This window comes from Ornithodoros turicata, chromosome 2 (genome assembly GCF_037126465.1).
Source record: "Ornithodoros turicata isolate Travis chromosome 2, ASM3712646v1, whole genome shotgun sequence".
Classification (NCBI taxonomy): Eukaryota; Metazoa; Arthropoda; class Arachnida; order Ixodida; family Argasidae; genus Ornithodoros; species Ornithodoros turicata.
Genome location: NC_088202.1, coordinates 9123626 through 9130747, shown reverse-complemented (window position 1 = coordinate 9130747; position 7122 = coordinate 9123626).

Here is a 7122-nt window from a genome sequence, read left to right as displayed (position 1 = left end):
GAATGTGTGTGCTATTGACCATGCAATGCTATGATCTGAACAACAACTGCTCGAAAATGTAACTAAGCAGACACGTTTATAGGTTAACTTCCGCAAATAAACTCCGAGATGGTCTTCACCACTGGCTCCTGTTCTGCATAAATACTAGCGTGGCATTGTGTTTCACACAGGGTTTTCATTATGTCTGGTGCATACAATACGCTGTTCTTTAAAATGACAATTCGCTTTATGACCAATGTATGTGGCAACGGTCGTGCACTCGAAGGACGATAGAATCGAGAGTGAACGATTTTCGTGTCACTAGGTACGAAGTTGGAAACCTAAAAGAGCTGAGACCTGTAAGCTATGCAAACTACTCACCCGTTGAAGGAAATTTCGTAAAACTTTATCTGAACCTCAAAACTTTGAAGCAGTGACTCTTCAGCATTTTCGACCTCCTGAACGAACGCTCGTGCTGACCATTCACCAGCATACAGCGGACATAAGTTTCGACGGGACTGAGTGCAAGTGTTGTTCCACCTACCAGTCTCGAGTAATGATCTCCGCCAGTGAGGCCATTCTATTCAACTTTAATTATGTCAGACCTTTAACTTCGACTTAATTAACCTCGACTGCAACGACCGGTAGGAAAATTGCCGGATTTGGAGGTTATACGTGCCAGTGCACGATACACTGAGTTCGCGTGCAGTGGATCTCCAGCAAAGGTACCTCTAGAATGCAAGTGATTTTGCATGGGCGTATGCTTCTCGTTTGTCCTTCGACGCCATGTGACATCTGATCAAACAGGGAGGCTAAAGTATCTTCCGTAGGAATGGACGAAACGTGCTGACAATTCTTAATTCTCTACTGTTCACCGGGAGGTCGCACCAAGTGAACGAGGTGCTAATTTTGATTCTGCGAACTGATCAGTGTCTGCTACCGCTGCAATTGAATCTGGAATTCGTGGAGGGTTAGATCTGCGAAAAGGTGAAATGATTCAGACATATATCCCGTGTGTGATAATTGTTTACACGTTATTTATGGCACTGCGTGTGTTTTGTCAAGCCATGGAGTGCTTATGTACTCCCTTATCGGGGCAAACCATGGATAAATCGAAAGTGTCCCATGGAACTTTATCAGGCCTCCTGTTCCAGCACAACTAGTATCTTCAGCGCGTTTGCTGACTGTATAAAATCACCTGAAAACATCGTTATCTGTCGGTCACGCGTCATTAAAATTTCTTCCACAAAGAAACGCCGTCTTATCTTAAGTAATCTAGCTACCATATCTTTGCTTTCTTACAGACCACCCGTCCAGTGGGGAGCAAAAATATATTTTTGTGTTTACTCTACGGGACAGACAGGACGATTAAGAATCCTGCTGATAGGTATATAAAGGACGCTGCGGAGAACGGTCGTCACTCTTAGACCTGCACTGTGAAGGAAATCGTCCGCTCCGTGCCCTATAGTTCGGAACTGTGATTTTCCGTTTGATCATTGAATATGCGGCCGCTAACGAACGTCACGTTGAGGTTCACAGGACTTTCGGTAACTATAGAGCTGTTGTGAATTACACATAACGTTTTAGTTGCAGCGCACGTAACCGCCTTGTGGACGGAAAGTAATAGCGTGTTCACACTGCGCACGCGTTAAACGGAAAGTCACATTTGGCGCAGGTGGAGTGTGTACCCGCTATTTCCTTCCGGACGCAAACCGATTACGTACGCAATACTAAAGCTCCATATTGTTACTGTAGCATTCAACGCTACTGTTAACGACATGCTGACAGTGCTTCGCTGTTCTGTTGCAGATGCGGCCATTACTTCATGTGCAGCGTGTTAACGGGACAGTAACATTCGACGGTGCAGCCTGGTACATTATCCAGTGTTTGCAACAAGCACTGGGCTTCGAGTATGTTCGTCCGTGAACTTTTTTCTCTATTTGCTGTTTATCTCAGAAGAAGAACGAGATGTTCAAAGGACGGTTTCGTGCGAGATTTGCCTGGATTTTATTGGCTTTGTGTTCGGTTTGTCAAGTCGCTGGCTTCGGCTACACGAAAGGACGCAGATTAAATCGCCAGGAAAACGTTGCGGTCTGTACGACCATTGCTAAGCACGTATTGCTCTGGAAACGAATATACGAGAAACGCCTTGATTCTCTATCAGCATTTCGACAAGTCTGGCATTTCCTGACCATGACCTCTTAAAAGTAAAGCAAAATTCTTCAAGCTTCATCCCGCAAACACTACACGACCTACATTTTGACCTTTCATGGTGGCGCCACTGTTCCATATGTCCAACGAAAGCAATGTTACCAAATTGCGCAAAGTTAAACGAAGGGAATTCAATTTTCGGTTTACTTTTACAGCGTGTTGGTACTGCAAGCGTGAAAAGTTGCATAAATTAGAGAGAAAAAACTTCCTATGGCACTGGGTCACCTTTCAGCGTTCTCCTGCAAACGACAGATGAACAGATCTGGTCCGCCCGTCGTCCAACAGGCGAATGGGGAGGCCCACTAGGAATGCTGGAACGCAACGTAAATGGCGATTTATTTTGATTCCGGCCACTTTCAAAGATTGTCGATCTATTCAGGAATCCGACGTGACAGCACATCCAGTGATACCGACTCCAGACAGGGTGACCGTGGGTACGCCGCTGCCAGCTTACATGTACTCCAACCCGCGCTTCTACGGAGGAACGCCAAACCCTTATGTGACGAGCGTCTTCGGTTACTTGATGAGCTTCGACTGGGAGGTCACTCGTGTATACATTGGGCTCGCATAGAGCTTACGGAGACTTTGCTTTCAGGTGTGGCTGGGATTGCTGCTTTGCTGGCCTGTCATCACCGTGCTGATCACGCTCATTTCCTCCAACAGATCGGGAAAACTATTCGGAGCTAAATTCTTCGATAACCTCTTCGATATGTTCGGCATCATGCTGTTCGAAGGTAAGTCGTTTTGCACGAAGGTGCGGTTTGTGACTCCTCGTCTTTGCAGCCACGCACCGCGAACACCCGGACACCATCGTGCGCATTCTACTCAGCGTCTGGTGGCTCTCTATCCTGGTATTGATGAACTCCTTTCAAGGCTCCATGAAAGCCAGCATGAGTGTGAAAACCCCGACGGAGCGGCTGGACACATTTGCTGCTCTGGCTGCCAGGGAAGATGTGGCTCCGATCATTCTCCGGGGAACCACGTTTCAACATCAGTTTATGGTTAGTTTGTGGCCAATTTCAAAGCGCTACTACTTACTAAAGATTGATATTTATTTCATTTCGTATTTTCAATCAACTTCGGTCAATGACTCGGCAACGGGCCAACTTAAAGGCTGAGTATAAGTCAATGACTCGGCACGCAAAGAAGTGCCAAGACTTGAGGGATTGGGATGCTCCAGCAATAGGTGACGTCATTGAGAGTACACAATCCCTCCTAGCAACAGCGTGACCGTCTCCGCTCTTCCTGGAAGTCTGCTGCGGCTGTGTTCGAGAATCGACCTTCGAGGAGCAATGTTGCCACACGCCTGGATAGATCGGGCACCACATGACGTCAAACTTCTTTGAGGCATAAATTAACTTCATGATACTTCCGATTCACACAGAGAGAAAATATTTAGGAAGAACTAGAGCACTGCACGGGCCTGAATTTACCGGCCCGACCTTGCCCGTACCCGACTCCATGGAGGCTTACCCGACCCGAGCCCGACCCGGCTGCCGAAAGCCCGGCCGAGGCCCGACTCGTAGCTGCATAGATGGATGTGTAATGCGATCCGTCCAGCATGTTCTGTCTACACTATACACAGTAAGCAGCGTAAACCGCACATACTTGGAACGCGCAAGTGCTGCGTTTGTTGCGTTTTGTGCTTGTACCAACACGAGGGCGTCAAGTCTAGTGCGCCTGTCCACGATGCACGCCGTAGCGAGGGCACTATGCTTAACATGGCGCAGTCGAGAATAACTCTACACATATGGTGTACCGTTTTATCAGAAAGGCGGAGGGAGGACCCAGGTACATGGTTGCTTGATTTTCAAAACGAACGTTGAAGATTAAATAATTGCAAAGAACGGCTCACCCGACTTGGGCACGCAAACTCTCGAACTGAACCCGAGCCCGGCCCACTCCCACCGTGAAAACGACTTGGAGGCCCGATTTCGGCCCGCGATCCGGGCAGGGTTCTTGCTTTTTTGGGGCGGGCCCGGCCCTTTGCAGTGCCCTAGGGAGAACACAGTTGGTGACACGTGGATTCCACTGGCATGAATTTGGTAAGATTCTGAAGACACGAGATTTAGTTCCAACATTTAAGCACTTGCTCGATGTCGTGTGCTGTGCAACATGAATATCGTATCGGAGTAAAAGACGATATATATTTTGTTTTCAGATCTCGGACGACGAGCGTTTCCAGAAAATCTGGCGAAACGTTCAAAAGCATAAATCTGTTATTCCGGGCCCCGAAGTATTTACCGTTAAGACGTTCAATCAGCTACTTAGAGGGAAGGCCGTGCTCTTCATGGAGGAGATCATCATGACTGTCTACATTACGTCCTTGTATCCAACACGTCCAACGATTGGGGAATTCTATCGAGCCAAGGAGCATACCATATCGGCTCTCTTCTGCATGTTCATGCGGAAGGACTTGGACCCAAAGATTCAGCGGCTGCTCCACGTCAGGTAAGGTTATAAGCTCCTTATTTATTTATAAAGTGAAGGTGCATGAACTGCTACGGGTGCATGAAAGTAGCAATTATCCAACACATCACACCACGGAGATGGCGCATCACACATATATTCCACATGACGGACGCGTGCCACATGTGACGTATGTTTGGAGCGACTGGTTGTCATATCCCTAAGAACATTGCAAAATGGCAAAATATTTGGTGTCCTTCAATATTCAAAAATTCAAAATGATTTTTCTTGCTTCACAAAACGTAAGGCATGTTTTTTCTTTCTCTTTATTTGCTTGGTGATAAGGTGCTGCTACTATTTCGCCTACCTGAACAAACCGGACTTGAATTGGAAGTTATATGTGATGTGAACCTTCATGATAAACCTTCTAGGAGTCGTTGGATTTGGGAGTCCGGACTTGGAGAAAGAAAGCGGCTGAGCTACGTGCCACACAGTTGGTACACAGGACGAGCTCCTCCTCCGGAAATTCATTCTCTGACCATCGAAGATACGGCTGCCATTTTCTACATGGGTCTTCTCGCTCTCGGAATCGCTTGTTGTGTCTTCATTCTAGAGATATTTGTCCATCGTGCAACGCGATACTCCAAACCACGATAGTTCCTGCTTCCGTGCCTGTTTGACTCAATAGTACGAGTATAATGTAGTTTCCTCGCCATCTGACGTTAATAGCTGGAGTTGTACCACTATGCTCTCTGCTCATCGCTCTGGGCATGAACGTTGCTCAACGGCTGGATGATCTCAGAAGCAACGATAAAAAAAAGTACCAGATTTCAGTTTTACTTCGCGCGATTAACGATGCTGATGAACTTTTTCTAATGTCGTGGGATGATCTCTTTTCATGAGTGTTCCAGGTATTTGTTTCTAAGTATGCGGCTGGGCATTGCGAGACTTGAAAATTAATGTTCGGGGGCTGGAACACAGAAGGAATATAGGATAAGGATAGAAGAAAGGATAAACACAAGGTCGTCGTTCATTGTGAGACGCGTGTTGTGTTTGTCCTCCTATGTTTAATTGCCTCATCCACTACAACGTTTCATGATAAAGATGCCTCCCGCCACGATTGTGTTCGTCTCTCTGAATGTGGGAGTGACTGGCAACAATGCAAGAGAGAATGTGTTGAGGGGGAGTGCATGTTCCCGTGTTTCGTTTCCTTGCGTGGCTTAGTAAGTCAAAGCGAGGGTAGTTCGCATGATGTAATTGGTAGCATATCTGACCGGCAATCAGAAGGTGTGGGTTCGAATCCCACTGCTGGTGCCCTTTCTTCAACTGCCATCGTCGTTTTGGCATGGTTTGCTGGAGAAATAAGGTGGTCGAAATTATCCGCAGTCCTACTCTGTGTCACGTGCAACGTGTAGCCATACAAATAGGCTGACTCAGCTTATGTGTAAATCGACTCCCAATTATTATTATTATTGTAAGGTAGCACAGGGTGCTTTCACTGCTCTCACGGCACCCTCTGCACTCGCGGGGTTCGTATGGTGGATACCACAGTAAGTTTTAGGAGCACGTAGAAATTTCACAATACCGTGTCGGAAAACATAATAAGCCAATCACCCGATTCCTTTGGAGTGGCTGACGTCACGTTGCTGCTATTGGCCCCGTTTACATGGGTGCGCTAGAAGCATACCGAGTCGGAGTGCTCCGAGATTGAGGCCGGAACGGTATTATTTACATGAGCCCATGCATGGGCCGCTCTAAGCGCGAGGGGATTGGGGGAGGAGAATAGCGATGAGGATCCGATAGAACGAAGCGACGTTCATACATCGGCATTTCCGGCCGCCAAATTCAAACCTAGAAAACGGCTGTCTCTCGCATAGCACTGTTTCGATCCCAAGTGCACTTTTAACGGTGTTGCTGGCATAGCATTTCTTCGGAAAGACAGTCTGGGCATTCAAGTATTGAGCGAGCAAAAATGCGGGCGAGCTGAGTTCAACAACAGATCTGAGTTTAACAGCAATCGTAAACAGGAATTGGTACTGCGCTCCAAAGACGGAGCACCACGTGATGCTTCCCGTGATGCAATACGCGGTGAAATCTGCGGAACGGGAGACCGTTTCCGGCACCGATTCCAGGTCCAGATAGGATGAGTAGGCGAGGGGCAGTAGTGAGGGCAGAGAGGCAGAGAGCGTGGCGTGGGAGAGAGTTTCTATTTTATTTTAGCATGATAGCGAGAGGTGCGGCTTGCGCACGTGTACTCCCGGTTGCGTTTCGCGGCTGTGGCATATCATTTGGTATGACGAGTCAGAGACAGCATCATACGTGCACTAGAGCACTGTAACTGTTTATTACTATCGTGATATTAACGAGATGAAAAATGTACTGAATCGACTCACGGAACGTCAAGCAGAACTACAGGATGGCATGTCCAGATTGAACGGTCTGACTGTAAGAAGTTCTCCTACAAAGGGCTGCTGCAATCAGGGGAAACAAAATAAAAAAACTAGGCCTAAGCCTTTTCGATTA